Genomic DNA, 18,219 nt, shown 5'->3' with positions numbered 1-18,219 from the left:
ATATTCTTGATTTTGTATTTGTATTTGTATTGAATTTGCATATGTGGATCGCTTTTTTGCTGATGAGACATTCCTCTATGGAAGTAGAATTGTCCCATCAACTTATATATATCAATATGATATTAATACATATGCATATATTCATAAATATACAGATACAAATGTGATATACCATGAATTGATTTACGTGGACCCCGACTTAAACAAGTTGAAAAACTTATTGGGGTGTTACCATTTAGTGGTCAATTGTACGAAATATGTACTGTACTGTGTAATCTACTAATACAAGTTTCAACCAATCAATCAATCAATCAATCAATATACAAATAAATAAATAATTTGTATAAATAAACGCATATTTGTAAATATATTTTTGAGATTTGAAAATATATACAAATAAAATGTATAAATATAAGAAAGTGACATACAAATAAATCAAGAATTTGTATAAATAAATGTGTATTTGTAAATATATTTTTGAGATTTGAATAAAAATATTCTTGATTTTGTATTTGTATTTGTATTGAATTTGCATGTGTGGATCGCTTTTTTGCTGATGAGACATTCCTCTATGGAAGTAGAATTGTCACATCAACTTATATATATCAATATGATATTAATACATATGCATATATTAATAAATATACAAATACAAATGTGATATATTACAAATAAAAAATTGTTTTTAATAAATAAACACGTATTTGTAAATATATTTTTGAGATTTGAAAATATATACAAATAAAATGTAAATATATAAAAATGTGACATACAAATAAATCAAGAATTTTTATAAATAAACGTGTATTTGTAAATATATTTTTGAGATTTGAATAAAAATATTCTTGATTTTGTATTTGTATTTGTATTGAATTTGCATATGTGGATCGCTTTTTTGCTGATGAGACATTCCTCTATGGAAGTAGAATTGTCACATCAACTTATATATATCAATATGATATTAATACATATGCATATATTCATAAATATACAAATACAAATGTGATATATTACAAATAAATAAATAATTTTAATAAATAAACACGTATTTGTAAATATATTTTTGAGATTTGAAAATATATACAAATAAAATGTAAATATATAAAAATGTGACATACAAATAAATCAAGAATTTTTATAAATAAACGTGTATTTGTAAATATATTTTTGAGATTTGAATAAAAATATTCTTGATTTTGTATTTGTATTTGTATTGAATTTGCATATGTGGATCGCTTTTTTGCTGATGAGACATTCCTCTATGGAAGTAGAATTGTCACATCAACTTATATATATCAATATGATATTAATACATATGCATATATTCATAAATATACAAATACAAATGTGATATATTACAAAAAAATAAATAATTTTAATAAATAAACTCGTATTTGTAAATATATTTTTGAGATTTGAAAATATATACAAATAAAATGTAAATATATAAAAATGTGACATACAAATAAATCAAGAATTTGTATAAATAAACATGTATTTGTAAATATATTTTTGAGATTTGAATACAAATATGTTTGATTTTGTATTTGTATTGAATTAGCATATGTGGATCGCTTTTTTGCCGATGAGACATTCCTCTATGGAAGTAGAATTGTCACATCAACTTATATATATATCAATATGATATTAATACATATGCATATATTCATAAATATACAAATACGAATGTGATATACCATGAATTGATTTACGTGGACCCCGACTTAAACAAGTTGAAAAACTTATTCGGGTGTTACCATTTAGTACGGAATATGTACTGTACTGTGCAATCTACTAATAAAAGTTTCAATCAATCAATCAATCAATCAATATACAAATAAATAAATAATTTGTATAAATAAACGCATTACTTGTAAATATATGTTTGAGATTTGAAAATATATACAAATAAAATGTATACAATTCTACTTCCATATCAAAGTGCATGCAATTGAACGCACCACGAATACAGTGAGTAGTGTGTTCCCACAATGTTGTGGTATTCTCACTTCTGGCCAGTGGGTGACGATATTTTACCGGCTGAACTTTGGAGAGCCCCTTCAAGTGTTCTCTCACCCCAACATGAAGAAAGATGCTGTCATGCTGCTGAGTGCCTCTCACACACACTAGTCCCAGCATCCCCGGCTACCATTACATTACTCCCTCTTTTTAATTCCAACTCCATCATTTATGACAGCATCGTCTCAAAGGTGCTGCGTTCACGGGCAGACGACCAAAGGCACGCTGCAGCTATAGTGGCTAACTAACGTTGGCTAATTGCTCTGCTTTGCTACTCGCTGCTATTGTTTGTTGTTGCAGCCACTACGCCAAACACATCACAGATGTTGTAGATCAAGCTCCCGAAGGTAAGTGAGCGTCCACTGGTGTCATGTCTCCTTAGTCAAACGTATAACTGCGGTTGTTAGCCACTGGGGCTAATTCGCCTGTTAGCACCAGGCTGGCCAAGTTAGCCTTTGAGACCGGGCTGTCCTGCGCTCTGGAGCGGGTTAGCAATCACAGCTAGCCGGCTAGCTGCTAGCACTGATTGGGGAATGCCAGCGTGGAGCGGTGTATTGTCTGGCTGCAAACTGATCCCTCCCAGCGGTTAGCGTCAAGCACATGCGGTGCAATCATTCCGGCGTGTGTTCAGAACAACGTGTGTGTTTTCAGCTTGTATATAACGCCGATGTAACCCAGCACAGCGAGCTTTTCCCGTTTGAAATGGCATCCACAGTGTGTGTGTGTTCCAGGTAGTAGTCGGAGCCCTTGGAGCCATTGTGATTATTAGCTCACTGCTATCATCATGCTGCCTTTTGTGTGCCAATCTACTGCCTTTCAACTACTTAGAAGGCTAATCCTGTATAGCTGCTTGGGTAATATTGTACTTAATGAAGACTTGAGCTTGTAATATTACTGAGTAAGTGGTCAACAATGAGGACAATTGTAGACTTTGTCAAGATTTAGAAGGCTGTGAAGTTCAAAACAAGCCCTGGTCAATAAGTAGTCATCACTGATGTGAATTTAAGATGATGGTATTCATTATGTTGTTTGTTTTTGGCTGTATAGTAAATGGTAAATGGGTTGTTGTTTTTTTGTTCTGGTTTATTTAGTATTTACATAGTATTGCTATGTTGTCTATTACCATTATTGCTATGTTGTCTGATTGATTGATTGATTGAAACTTTTATTAGTAGATTGCACAGTGAAGTACATATTCCGTACAATTGACAACTAAATGGTAACACCCGAATAAGTTTTTCAACTTGTTTAAGTCGGGGTCCACTTAAATTGATTCATGACACAGATATATACTATCATCATAATACAGTCATCACACAAGGTGATCATCAGAGTATATACATTGAATTATTTACATTATATACAATCTGGGGTGTGGGATATGGAGGGGTGGGGGTGGTTTAGGTTTGGTTGGTATCAACACTTCAGTCATCAACAATTGCATCATCAGTGAAATGGACATTGGAACAGTGTAGGACTGACTTGGTAGGATATGTACAGCAAGTAGTGGAGAGAGAGAGATCAGAAATCATAAGAAAAAGTGTCTACATTTGATTATTTACAATCCGAAGACGTATGATGAGGAAGGGGAAGGGAGGGGAGGGTGTTAGTTTAGGGTTGAAGTTGTCTGGAGGTGTTCTTTTAGTGCGGTTTTGAAGGAGGATAGAGATGCCCTTTCTTTTACACCTGTTGGGAGTGCATTCCATATTGATGTGGCATAGAAAGAGAATGAGTTAAGACCTTTGTTAGATCGGAATCTGGGTTTAACGTGGTTAGTGGAGCTCCCTCTGGTGTTGTGGTTATGGCGGTCATTTACGTTATGGAAGTAGTTTGACATGTACTTCGGTATCAGGAAGGTGTAGCGGATTTTATGGACTAGGCTCAGTGCAAGTTGTTTTACTCTTGGGTAATATTGTACTTAATGAAGACTTGAACTTGTCATATTACTGAATAAGTGGTCAACAATGAGGACAATTGTAGACTTTGTCAAGATTTAGAAGGCTGTGAAGTTCAAAACAAGCAATGGTCAATAAGTTGTCATCCCTGATGTGAATTTAAGATGATGGTATTCATTATGTTGTTTGTTTTTGGCTGTATAGTAAATGGTAAATGGGTTGTTGTTTTTTTGTTTTGTTTTGAAATAGGGACAGATACAGAAACATAGATATCTGAAACAGTCATCCAATGCATGCATCATAGTGTTTGTAGCCAAAGCTAATCTACAACACTTTTGTCCCCAACAACAACACAGATCTAACATCATTAAAATAGGAAAGTAAAAACAATGAGGCAAAGAGGAGTCAATAATTATGATTGATTGATTGATTGATTGATTGAGACTTTTCTTTGTAGATTGCACAGTGAAGTACATATTCCGTACAATTGACCACTAAATGGTAACACCCGAATACGTTTTTCAACTTGTTTAAGTCAGGGTCCACTTAAATTGATTCATGATACAGATATACACTACTTTCATAATACAGTCATCACAAAAGATAATCATCAGAGTATAAACATTGAATTATTTACATTATTTACAATCTCAAGTGTGGGATATGGGGGGGGGGGGGGGGTTTAGGTTTGGTTGGTATCAACACTTCAGTCATCAACAATTGCATCATCAGACAAATGGACATTGGAACAGTGTAGTACTGACTTGGTAGGATATGTACAGCAAGTAGTGGACACAGAGAGAGAGAGATCAGAAAGTATAAGAAAAAGTTACATTTGATTATTTACAATCCGAAGAGGTATGATGAGGAAGGGGAAGGGAGGGGAGGGTGTTAGTTTAGGGTTGAAGTTGCCTGGAGGTGTTCTTTTAGTGCGGTTTTGAAGGAGGATAGAGATGCCCTTTCTTTTACACCTGTTGGGAGTGCATTCCATGTTGATGTGGCATAGAAAGAGAATGAGTTAAGACATTTGTTAGATCGGAATCTGGGTTTAACATGGTTAGTGGAGCTCCCTCTGGTGTTGTGGTTATGGCGGTCATTTACGTTAAGGAAGTAGTTTGACAAGTACTTCTGTATCAGGGAGGTGTAGCGGATTTTATAGACTAGGCTCAGTGCAAGTTGTTTTACTCTGTCCTCCACCCTGAGCCAGCCCACTATTACCATTGTTGGTAAATTCATTATTCCTACATTGTTGATACAAATTATTGTTACAGTGTAATAATTATTGTTACCTGTGGTAATGCCACTATGATACAACATCTGTACTATAATCCTTGAACATAGTAAGAGTGAAACTCATGTGAATAATCACTGAATGGAGAACTGGGGGTGGGATTAAATACATTATCTTCTTCCCACTCCCTTTCAGGCAAAACTGGACAATTATGCATTACATACTATACATTACCTTTTGCACTATATTCATTTATATTATTATGTGTTGTCAACTTTGTACTTTTTAATGTCATTGCCTGAAATAAATAAATAAATGAACTTTTTTTTTTAAATAGGGACAGATACAGAAACATAGCTATCTGAAACAGTCATCCAATGCATGCATCATAGTGTTTGTAGCCAAAGCTAATCTACAACACTTTTGTCCCCAACAACAACACAGATCTAACATAATTAAAATAGGAAAGTAAAAAAAATGAGGCAAAGAGGAGTCGATAATTATGATAATAGTAATAAAACAGACAAAGTGCAAAGTAGATAAAAGCCAATAATAATAATAACAGACAAAGTCCTTCATACCGACAGCCATCAGACTGTATAATGCATATGTTCCTTTTTGACTGTACTTGAATGTATAATAGACTGTATTTATATTATTCACATGTACAAAATACCTAAGTGTTTATAGTTTATTGTGAGCGAACTGTGGTGCTGAATTTCCCCCAGGGATCAATAAAGTACTTTCTATTGTATTCTATTCTAAAGTGCAAACTAGATAAAAGCCAATAATAATAATAACACAGACAAAGTGTAAACTAGATAAGAACCAATAAGTAAAAATTAGTAAACACTAAACATGGGAACACAATTGTTGCTCAACTAGCCCCAATTTTGTTTGTTTTTTGAAAGTGTCAGGTAGAGAGTTCCATAGTTGTACTTGTATAGCGCTTTTCTACCTTCAATGTACTCCAAGCGCTTTGACACTATTTCCACATTCACCCATTCACACACATATTCACACACTGATGGCGGGAGCTGCCATGCAAGGCCCTAACCACAACCCATCAGGAGCTAGGGTGAAGTGTCTTGCTCAAGGACACAACGCGCTGTCCCCATAATAGAGAACATTTTCTGGTCAGGGCCTCTCCTACGGTTAAAAAAACTGGGGCATATATTGTGGAATTTCCTGCTGTTTATCCCCAGATTCTGTTTTATTTTCTTACTTTTGTCTAAATGTGTCCTGTGGTTGGCTGGCGACCAGTCCAGGGTGTACCCTGCTTCTCGCCCCAAGTCAGCTGGGATAGGCTCCAGCTTACCTATTGCCCTAATGCAGTGTTTTTCAACCTTTTTTGAGCCAAGGCACATTTTTTCCATTGAAAAAATCCGGAGGCACACCACCAGCAGAAATCATTGAAAAATTAAACTCTGTAGACAATAAAAAGTTGTTGTCGCAATTGTTGTATATGAATTTAAACCATAACCAACCATGCATTACTATAGCTATTGTCTCAAAGTAGGTGTACTGTCACGACTTGTCACATCACGCCGTGACTTATTTTGAGTTTTTTGGTGTTTTCTTGTGCATAGTGTTTTAGTTCTTGTCTTGCGCTTCTATTTTGCTGGCTTTTCCTGTTTTGTCTGTATTTTCCTGTCGCAGTTTCATGTCTTCCTTTGAGCGCTATTCCCCGCACCTGCTTTGTTTTATCAATCAAGACTATTTAAGTTGTGCGGACGCTATCCTTCTTTGTGGGGACATTGTTGATTGTCATGTCATGTACGGATGTACTTTGTGGACGGCGTCTCTGCTCCACTCGCTGTAAGTCTTTGCTGTCGTCCAGCATTCTGTTTTTGTTTACTTTGTAAGCTTCAATGCCTTTTCTTAGGGGCACTCACCTTTTGTTTATTAGGTGTTTATACCAAGGGTAGATCAGTATGTGATCAATACTAGAGTGATTAGATGGATATTTTTATTTAGTCAAAATCACTTTTTGTAGTTTTTGTTAATGTTTACAAACTCAGTGAATAATTCTCTGGACATGGGAGGACTTTTAAGCCAAAAAGCAGTAGATAGCAGTTGTTACTTTTGTTCAGTTTGTGAACGGTTAATTTATTTTTTGCTCAAACTATTTTTTTTAATATAATACAATAGAATAAGGAAGTAGTTTAAATATTGTGTCGATATTGTTAAACTGTCAATAGCACTTAACATGAATCCATTGAACAATGTGATCGGTATCGGCCGATCTCTCTCATGGATGATTGGTATCGGAATCGGCATCCTAAAACTGATCGGAACGTCCTTAATGAAAATGTTAGTCGCTCCCAAGTTTTGAACTGAACTGAACTCCAGAGCTGTCAGTGGAGTAACCCTGCTGTATGGTTTTCATGCCAAATCATTCCTTTTTAAAGCAGTGCCATTAAATATAAGGTCAGTCTCGTTCGAGAAAGATAGTTGAATGTCAACGCAACACACACACACACACACACACACACACACACACACACACACACACACACACACACACACACACACACACACACACACACACACACACACACACACACACACACACACACACACACACACACACACACACACACACACACACACACACACACACACACGCACACACACTTACTGCATTCCATCCCCAAATGCATGGATAATTGCCAATGCAATCCTCATTAAGTTACTTATATTAGACTCTTATTGATGTATCCAAACATGTTAAATGTTAAAATAATATTATTGCACTTTTTCCATGTCATTTGTAGTATTTCTAATCAGACATATGCAGAAAAGGTTAAATTATTAGACAGAATCAGATGTCCTATTCGCTAAAAAGACTAGCAATTTGTGCCATGCTGCCAGCACCATCACCCCTTGTGGCTAAACGAGGAATAGGAAGATATTTAGACTTGTTATGAACTAGGGATATACGATATAAATGATAGAAATTTGGCTGACGATAAAGCTTGATATCTTGATAGTGCATGTTGATGACACATTCTCGCTGTGACAAGCCAATGACCGCCTCCTCAACACACTGTAGCGTTCTTGCTAACATTTCGACACAGTTCAAGTCACTAATCCTCGCCTCCATGGTGACAAATAAAGGCTCAATTCGAATACCCCTCCTCTGCCCTTGTTTTCGCCCGCCTCCTCGGTTTTGCGCATTCACGTCAATCAAGAGGCGTTCAAATTATCTACCAAAGTCAGCTCGCAGACTTCCCTACACTATATAGTGCGAGGAGAAAGATGGTAGACCAAAAAAAACAGAGAAGCGTACAAATGTAAGTAATAAGCGTAATTAATGGGTTTCATAATAATGGCACTTGTGGCTTTAGTCAGACTTCACAACCTCTGCTACAGCACGTAACTGTTGGCTTCAAACACGAATACACAATGAAACACATTTTACACATTTTTTTGTACATTTCGCAAAAAAAACTTCTTCTAATTGGTCTTCTTCTGAATGAAGACAGGCGAAAGAAAATAAGAAGATCACAAGCGTGTGACGGCATCTTGAAAGTAGTCAAACATTTGTCGCATCTGCCTTACGTCACTGCTGGCAAACGTCGAGGGTTGATGACATAGCTAGACTCGAGCGACGTCCGTATGCATAGGGGCATATTTGCAATACTTTGCCATTGCACTAGATGCTAGAGCCAAAGGGGAGGGTCAAGTAGGGATTTGAATTGAGCCCAAGTATGTTTCCTACAAGTATCATTATCACTGGAGGACGCGGTATAGTTAAACATGCCACACTACACATCGTAGTAGGATACAAGAAGCCACGCTAAGGCTAGATCTATTGAATGTAAACAGGGTGGACGAATCCATACACATATTGACAATAACAATAGCAAGTATGTATTTGTATATGTGGTTGATACTACATTGATTAGATCGATATTTCTTATCATCACAAACTCTTTTTTGTTGTTGTTTGTTTTTGTTTACAAACCTAGGAAATTAGTCCCTACAGACAGGTGGAGTTTAATGGCCAGTGTTGGAGCCAAATATCCTTATTTGTTTATATTGTTTTTATTTTATTTTCTCTAAATTGATTGTTGGGTTCAGCATGTTGAATTTCCTTTTCGGCAGATTGCTCCGCCCACTTCCTGTTAAGAACCAGGAAGTGTTGACAAGGAGGGGACTGTTTCTATGGTGCGGTTACCATGGTAGCCTCCTTAAATTGGGTTCAGGTGTGAGCATGGGCAGGGAGATTGGAGGACAAACAGTTTTTGACCGTGTCATGTCGTGTCGTGTCATGTGGTGACAATGCTGTGATAATGTGCCATTCAAGGTTAGCATACTTTGTTATATAAGTTACATTTGATTTAATTTAGATAGCTTGGAATAAACGGATTGTCATATCCAAACACAGTTCTACAGTACTGGACATTCTATCATTTACACGCGTCAAACTGGTCAACACAGTCGCCCTCTGTATCAGCCCAAAGGTAAGGGCTGTAAAGCCAGTTTTTGCTTATGTTTACTATTTTTTTACTTGAGTATTGACTTTGTTTTGCTCAAAATAAAAAAGGGAAGGAAATTATTTAAATTTTTAATTGATCTTATTACACTGCCATCCTGTGTTTTTCATTGAATGATTATTAAAATGTTATCATTAAATGACTTTGAACATTTGAAGTGTAAGTATATCGGTATGACAAGGCTTTTACGTTTTTGAAGTATCGTCGAAAACTGGTATACACTTTTGAAACCGATGAATAAGTGCTTATTACATTTTTACAGAAGTGTAGATAAAAATATGTGAACAACAAAAAGTAACCAGCTACTAACAGTAAATTAATAATAGTTTTAAGAAAAAATGCAACCCGAAATGACACTTGTTACCGCATACTTCAGCAGCCTAATTAGCAGCCTGTGACCTGTTTCATGTATCATTTATATGCCAAAATGATATATTATGTATACTATATTGTTATCGCTGGAGGCTGTAATATATATCACAATATAGATTTTAGGCCATCCCTGTTATGAACCATCATTCACTTAGAACCTTGTTGAGCTTTGACTACAGTATGTATGGCGCCAACTTAGCTAGTAGAGCAAAAAAAACAAACAAACCAAAAAACGTCACCTATCCTTGTAATGCTTGTGATTTATTTTCCTAGAGTGCCAACAACTCACTTGTTTATTCCAAGCCCTTCCTTCGTCTTTATGGTGACACGGGAGCCTGCCTTTGCCTGCTTGTCAAAGTGTCACAGTGTTAGTCAACACCTACATTAAATTGAATTACTCAAGAGCCTAAAAGCATTGCTTGGTAAATCAGGGCATTACGTTTAATGGCCTTAAACAACCTAACGTGTTTCGCTGTTTCCAATCATTCATGCGTTTTGGCTTCTGCTTGCTTGGTTGCTTGGTAAAGACTGAAACGTTTAATATGTCTGTTTGATAACGGCCGTGTAGGACATTTTACTCTGTTCTATTATGTTGTTTTTTTCGTCAGTGAGACGAAAATCCCCATTTTCAGGCCAGTTCAGGGGGTTAGAAGAGGCCAGGGTGTTTTTATAGTGTTTCAAATTGAGCTCAGGCAGCAGCAGCGGTGAAAATGACGAGTGACACACCCCGTCTACTGAATGTTAATGTGTCCAAGGGCTTGCAGATTAATCATAAGAGAAACGTAATAGCTTTAGTTATTTGCTTTTTAATGATTCATGTCTGTTGGAGTCGTGTCAGCTCCCTGCTAGCATGAATATGTAGTGAATAGAAGGAACGGAAAATACAATCCATTTTCACTACAGTCTGGCACTCTTGAGTATTTGTCGGATGATTTGTCTTTACACACGCTGTGTTTGAATTTCCTCTTACTGTTTTTCACCTAGATGCCATCACTTGGGTGTATTTTTGTTCACCTTCACCCTGAATAGCCGTGATGATTGGCCATTATAATGCTTGGCTGTGGATTCCGAGCTGTGTCAGACTGTGCACAAGGTGCCGTAATAAAGGCGCTGGTGTGGCGACCTGTGTTGTAAAATAGATATTTCACTGTGTGCAATCCAATTGTGCTTGAAAGCAAGGTGACTGGCTGGTGTACTGGCTGCTGAGAGCACTTCTTATACTCTGCACTTTGAAATTATGCTGACAGAAGGTACGCAGTAAATAGTGAAATGTTGTCTCATCAGAAACACAGTCAGGGGCTTCTTACATAAAACCGTTTTGGAATAAAACATGTCATTTTGGTCGCTCACTGACATGACAACGCCGTTTTTGTTAGTAAAAATACAATCTTTTAAAAACCTCAAAGTAGGGCTGGGCGATATGACCTTTTATTAATGTCTCGATATTTTTAGGCCATGTCACAATACATGATATATATCTCGATATTTTGCCTTAGCCTTGAATGAACACTTGATGTATATAATCACACCAGTATGATGATTCTATGTGTCTACATTAAAACATTCTTGTTCATACTGCATTAATGTATGGTAATTTTAAAGCTTTCATGCAGAGAGGGAAATCACAACTAAGTCATTTTACCAAAACTGTATTTATTAAACAGTTATTAAGCAGTAGCACAAACATTCATGCAATTTCCAAAACAGAAAGTGCAAAATTGTCAGAGATATTTTAAAACAAGCTATGAGTGCACTTTTGTGCATGATGTCACTAAGATGACATGCCAAGACAACACTAAATTAAAGTGCACTTTTTGTACAGAACCCCACTACAATAGTTTAAAACAAATAAAGTGCACTTTTGTGCATGATGTCACACAATATATTTCAATAATTGTCAAATAAAAATTAGCTGCATAATAGGAAATCAAATAGTGTATGTCCTTTGCTATGTGGTAGGATACTGCGGACTTTATCTCCTTCTGTTGTTGAAAATTTATTTCATACGGTGTTGATCTGGAAATGGTTGCTTGGGCATTTTGTGGGTGTGGCACCGAACGGCGATGTTGACATGCAGAGTTTCAAGCACTCCTCATTCTTTAGCGGGTGACTTTTCAAATTATGCTACAAATTAGCAGTGCTGCTACTTTTTGTAGCAACGCTTTTGCCGCATACTTGACATATTACGGTTGTCTGTTCAACATCTTACCGCTTGAAGCTAAACCACCGCCAGACGTTGGACCCTGTGCTGTTTTTCTTGGGAATTAATTCTTCCTTCATTTGTTACAAGATTCGCACCTTCTTTCTCTCGTATTACCACTCGCACCGCTCCGCTAGCACCACAGCTAACGTTACCCCTGTCGCTACCTCTCTGCTCCGCAAGAGCGTATGACGTTGCATGCGCGACAGTATGTGACGTATGTAACAAGGTGCGCTTGTTTTATGTCACTGTGTGAAGGAAAGACAAGAAAGCCTGAGAAACGCCTGCAGTGTAATGCCCGCAGCTAAAAGCAACTGCGTGAGAACGTATACTTGAATAACACGATATAGTCATTTTCTATATCGCACAGAGACAAACCCGCGATATATTGAGTACATTCGATATATCGCCCAGCCCTACCTCAAAGTGAAGTTCATCAATCTGGTGTAAACATGCACATATGTGTATGTCACCCAAGATTAAGCTTGGGACGATTTTAAATAAACCAAATAATTGAATGATAAATAAAAATGAACTCGATAAATTGCCATATTCGTGTGTTTGTTTTTTTGGTCAGTCTCTTCCAAACAGAGGGTTCACTCTGTGCATCGCTCTCAGCACTGACATGTCATTATTCAATAGCAAAATTAAATGAACGGAGTGAACCCTCTTGTCCTCCATCCAGCCATTGTCTCGGTGGGTGGAGGCTGGACCGCTCGCTGACACGCTGATGCACAGCCAGAGAGCCTTCTCTCTCGTCGTGACTCGCTAGTGAGAAACACCGCAAGGTTACAAAACCTAGGAGGAAAAAAGATGATTGCAAAGCCAAATATCCGGTGTGGGAATATTTCTGCTTCAAACGAGTGAGCAAGATGGGCTCATTAACACAACCGAACGAGCAAGTATGCCCAATTTGTTGGAAAGTGATGGCAAAAAACCCCCATAAAACAACAAAACAAACCACTCGATCCAGTTTTTCCATCTGGGCAAAAAACTGCAGTTCAAGATGTTCACTATTTATTGAAGTGCAAATGTTTGCTAACAGAGATTAAGCGTCAATTATACTTTTATTATTTGTTTACTTATTTAGGATAATTAAAAGTACTTGGCCTTCCAGTAGCAATGGTAGAAAAAAACTAATGAGAACTCAAGGTTTATTGCGTTTGAAAGGATAGGATGGTTGTAAAATGCATTGTCTTTCAAAAAAAGCAAAGAAAGAAAACCTTTTTGCGAGATTCTTCTTTTGTCAACAGGTACTTAATCATCTGTCTTCATACATTCAATTAATACCTGAACATTTAGTTCCATTTCATTTATGCCTAAAATAGTGCTTGTTAGTTTAATGGATTAGTCACAGGATGCTTCATCCTCTTAAGACACATATAAACATAAAACGTCTCACTCAAGTCGATAAATGCAAGTACCCCAGTTTATAGCTATTGTTCACATACAGTATAGACATTAATGAGTTTACTGTCGAGGCCCTTAACTCTATTGCTAAATTAATTGCTACCCAAAACCACAGAATGTGAAAGTTTCTGAGTTTAATTCAACCATGGAGTCTTACCTTGAATAAATTCTCAGCACATTATTAAAGATGATTTGATGTCATGCTGGAGACATTTCTGGCAATTAGCCTTCCTGAAGCACTCTCTGAAACGATGTGTGCATTCATTTTTGCGGTCCAAGATTGGCTCAACCCATCCTACCTTAGTCGCCATTCTGCAATATAATTATAATCATGATAACATAATTAACGAGTAACTTCAGTTGACATATAATGTAATATGTTGACACTATGATTTCAGCGTTAACGGAATCACAGAATTGGTCAATAAATACGGGATCTACTGTTAAACGTGTAATATCACGGACATTTACGTAAATGTGACTGAAATGCTGTCATCGTCCTCAAAACAATCAACCAACCCCTAGAACTTAACAATGCCGGAAAGGCCACTTAAAGCATTAGCTAAGGCTGTGAACAAACTATGAAGCTATTGCTAGCCAGGACTACTCATACTATCGCAACACATTTCATCTGCCTGTGTTGTTGTCAATGACACCACTAATGGCAAGCTCTAAGTGCAGACAGGACAGCAGCTGTAATAAAAAATAATCGTTTCAAATTTAAGAAAGACTTAAGCACTTTGTACTCATTAATACATTTGCTGATAATAATTGTCCAATGATGTATTGCACCAATATTCAATTATTCAATAAACATTTTATAAATTAAAACAGAATTTGGAAACAAATACAATGGATTTAACAGTTAGGGCTGCAGGATTCTGTAAAAAATGTAAATCACAATTTTCTTGCTAAGATTTTTTTTTCGCGATAACCTGGCACAATCTTTTTCACGAAAACAATCACACCCACGTTCAGAAAGCATACTGTTGTTTTATTTAATTGTGTCCTTATACATAGACTCTAAGGGGGAAGCGATTCATCAAGTAATTTCGAGTAAATCGATTAAAAAAATGTGACTACTAAAGCATGACGACTTTTAATGGGGTCCATTGTGCTTGCGTCACCGACGCAGAGGAAGGATAAAGTGGACGCAGTGTTTCCCGTGCATTCATTGATTTAAGGGGGACATTTATAAACAAATAAAATTTGCCTTGCCACAAAATTCCGATCCGCCCTCATTCATAAACAAATTATAGTGAAAGTGTGTATCGCAACTGTGCCATTGTAACACACCTCACACACACACCTGCTTTGCGAGAAACGTAGCAGACGAGATCTGTCATTCTAATTTAGCACCTTTGGCAATATATTTAGCAAATACAGGTATGCATTAGAAGCGGGCGGGGGCGTGTCTTGGTTTGTGCATTTATTCTGAAATCAAATACAAGCGATCACGAAAGATGAAGTATTGCACGCGGAGATCTGCCTCCACAAGACCTTGGAGTCTGCATTACCATCACTGTGTTTTGTGCACAAACCTGGCACGTTGTAGAAATAAATACACACAAAAATGGAAAACTACATTAAAAAGGCATATTGTAATGAGAAAGCGCTGAATTGTTGATACTACCATATATGTAATGCGCAATGTTGATACTGCTATATTTGTAATGCCCACTATGTTGATACTACTATATATATATATATATATATATATATATATATATATATATATATATATATATATATATATATATATATACGTATATATATATATATATATATATATATATATATATATATATATATATATATATATATATACGTATATATATATATATATATATATATATATATATATATATATATATATATATATATATATATATATATATATATATATATATATACGTATATATATATATATATATATATATGTATGTAATGCCCTATATGTTGATAGTACGATACTTAAAACATATGTTTAACTTTTCTTTATTATTATTTTTATTACATGATAATATCACAACAGAGCTGTGAGTTAAAGATATGGCAAATAAAAACATTTTAACTCTCTAATCAGTAGCTGCTAATTTCTAGCAGCCAATTAAAGGGAGTATGTGTCTCACTTTTGGTTGATGATAAAATATCAAGTAACAATAGCATTTAATGTGCTTCACTGCAGTAGTTTTTAAGTAACTTTTTAGTTTAAACACTACAAAAACTCAAAATATTATGAAGAATTATGTCTTATTTCTAGTCAGCCGGTTTACGTTTAGGGTTCTTATGTAATTTAGTCTTAGTCATTTCAAAAGGAAACCAATTGCTTGTTCATTATTAAGTGAAATGTCTTATTTTCTCTTGTGTACCAATAATTTATCCTTAACCAAGCACAAGTATTTTATCCGATTACTCGATTAACTGAAGGGATTTTCAGTAGAATGATCGATTTACTAAAATATTTGATAGCTGTAGCCCTATTAGACTCCTCGTTGTTTTGTTTTAACTTGCAATGGTTTTTCTTGATGGGATTTTCTTGGTAGAAATGAATAGAAAATACCCAAATAATCCATCAAATTTGTGCAGCTCCACTGACAATATTGTTACACAGAACTGTATATGATTCCAAAAAGGTTTATAGGCATTAATGTGCAAAAACAATAAGAAATAATAAAGCACAAGAATAGTCTTGAATATTAAATTCATGTTTTTTTGTTGCTTATAAAAATGAATGTTTTTGTGTAAATATTGCATCCTTTGTCAGAGTACTACGTGATGGGCTCGCACAACCAGGGAGGTTCCTTGCACGGTTTCCCCCTAAGTCTTCCTCAATACATGTGCCAAAAGCAGGGTAATTGGCTGTAGCCAAAGCCTGGTGTGGTGTTTTAAGATATTGGACTGGCACGCAGAAGCCACACTAGCAGAATGAGACAAGAACATTCCCACCATATACGCTTCACTGAAACCACAAGCAGCAGCAACCACAGCGGCCCCTTTTCTCTGGCTGATCCCAGCAAGTCAGCAGAAGAAAGATACTGGATGTGTTATAAATATGTTCTTTGTCAGTTTCCCTTCACCTCTCACAAGAGCTGCCTCATATTTCATCCTGGTTTGATTGAGGCCCGGCTTTGCAGCTTTACTATTGTGCCAAAGAGAGCTTTTTGTGAGTTATCAATATGTGCTTCATAGATATATATTAATATAAGGCGGGTGGTATTGTAGACATACGAACAGATGATGTGTTTGTCATAACCGACACAGCACGCATTCCATGGTTTCCAATACTATGTTTAATCAAAATCGAGGCCTCTGCCTGCAAGATGTTAAATTGTGGAGGCGTTCCCAGATTGCAAATGAAACAACCCCTCAGCCTCTCCAAAAAAAGTATTATAATGTATCTTTTGAAAATGTACACCATTTAAATATATATCTTAAAGTCGTCACTGCTATTTTTTTCCCAGGCATGATCAAAAATAAACTTCATACACATTATATAGATTCACCCGGTCACAACATTGTGTGCACCTGACTCTCCGGTCGATTCAGAAGTGCTTAACAGCAGCTGCTTTTAGCAGCATTTATGTCACTGTATGTCACACGTCTGTGTTATTATGCGCACTCTATGAGGGGGGGAGCTCTTCCCTCTCTCTCTGATTGAGGGCTTGACTTAATGCAGCTCTAGTCAACTGGCGGGCCACATCCGGCTCGCTAAAGCTTTTCATTTGGCCCGCCGAACATCACCCAAATATCTTTGATGAAACCATTAAAACTGGGGTTGATAATTAATGCAGTACTCCAGCGAGGCATGTGCCACAATGAAGCAGCAGTTGGGTAAATCGAAGTCTACTCATTCACCCTGAAAAAAAATCTAAATAATTTGCAAAAATCAGACTTTTTAACAACGACTGGACTACAAAGTATGAATGTTCCGCTCCGAGCAAGAGCTCGAGTCATTGTTTTCTGGCGGACCTTTTAAGTGATGGACACATTGATCCAGACCAGCGGAAACAACGGTTGAAATTCCAGCATGTAAGCTGGAGTTCATTTTTATTTATAGCAACGCACTTCTAACTTCCGGCCATAAATGTGTGTTCGTACTTCCCGTAAACTAACACGTGTTTGTTCTAATCGTGGCAGACAGGTAATAGGTAATAGACAACAAAGATGGCTATTTTTGGACAAATGAGGATTCACAACCTTATCTTTTAAAGCTGAATATATGGATAGCTGGAATATATGAACTGCTGCTTGTAAAAGCTATGTTGTCAAAAATTGCATTCTTACCCAAAAATCAACTGGAAAAAAACAACCCCGGCATGCATGACCAAACGGACAACTGTCCATCGACGAAGTTATGATAATATTGATCATGATACATGCGGCATGTCATTCTTGTTAGTACAAATACATACACTGGAATATGATTGTCCATGTTTTTCATTCAGTACACATTAATGTCCTGTTGCATTGTGTTGTGCATTACAAACCTAAAAGCCATTCAGTTGTTGAAGCAGAAGCTAGCTTGCGGCTAATGCTGTCGTACGGCGACGTGTTACTATGCATCGGTTGGGGACGTCTCTGCACTAC

General features: G+C 36.4%; 1 protein-coding gene across 1 annotated transcript in view; it reads left to right on the top strand.

Annotated features, from left to right (window-relative positions):
- Positions 1-2,029: 2,029 nt before the first annotated feature.
- Positions 2,030-18,219, top strand: part of LOC133654122 (arginine-glutamic acid dipeptide repeats protein-like) — a 185,923-nt gene continuing 169,733 nt past the window's right edge. Inside the window, exon 1 of the mRNA XM_062054161.1 lies at positions 2,030-2,366. The gene's annotated coding sequence lies outside the window, so the exon portion shown is untranslated. The remainder of the gene's footprint in view (positions 2,367-18,219) is intronic.

This window comes from Entelurus aequoreus, linkage group LG07, assembly GCF_033978785.1.
Source record: "Entelurus aequoreus isolate RoL-2023_Sb linkage group LG07, RoL_Eaeq_v1.1, whole genome shotgun sequence".
Taxonomy (NCBI): domain Eukaryota; kingdom Metazoa; phylum Chordata; class Actinopteri; order Syngnathiformes; family Syngnathidae; genus Entelurus; species Entelurus aequoreus.
The sequence above is the reverse complement of the archived record's forward strand: the minus strand, read 5'-3'. Positions and strand labels throughout refer to the sequence as shown.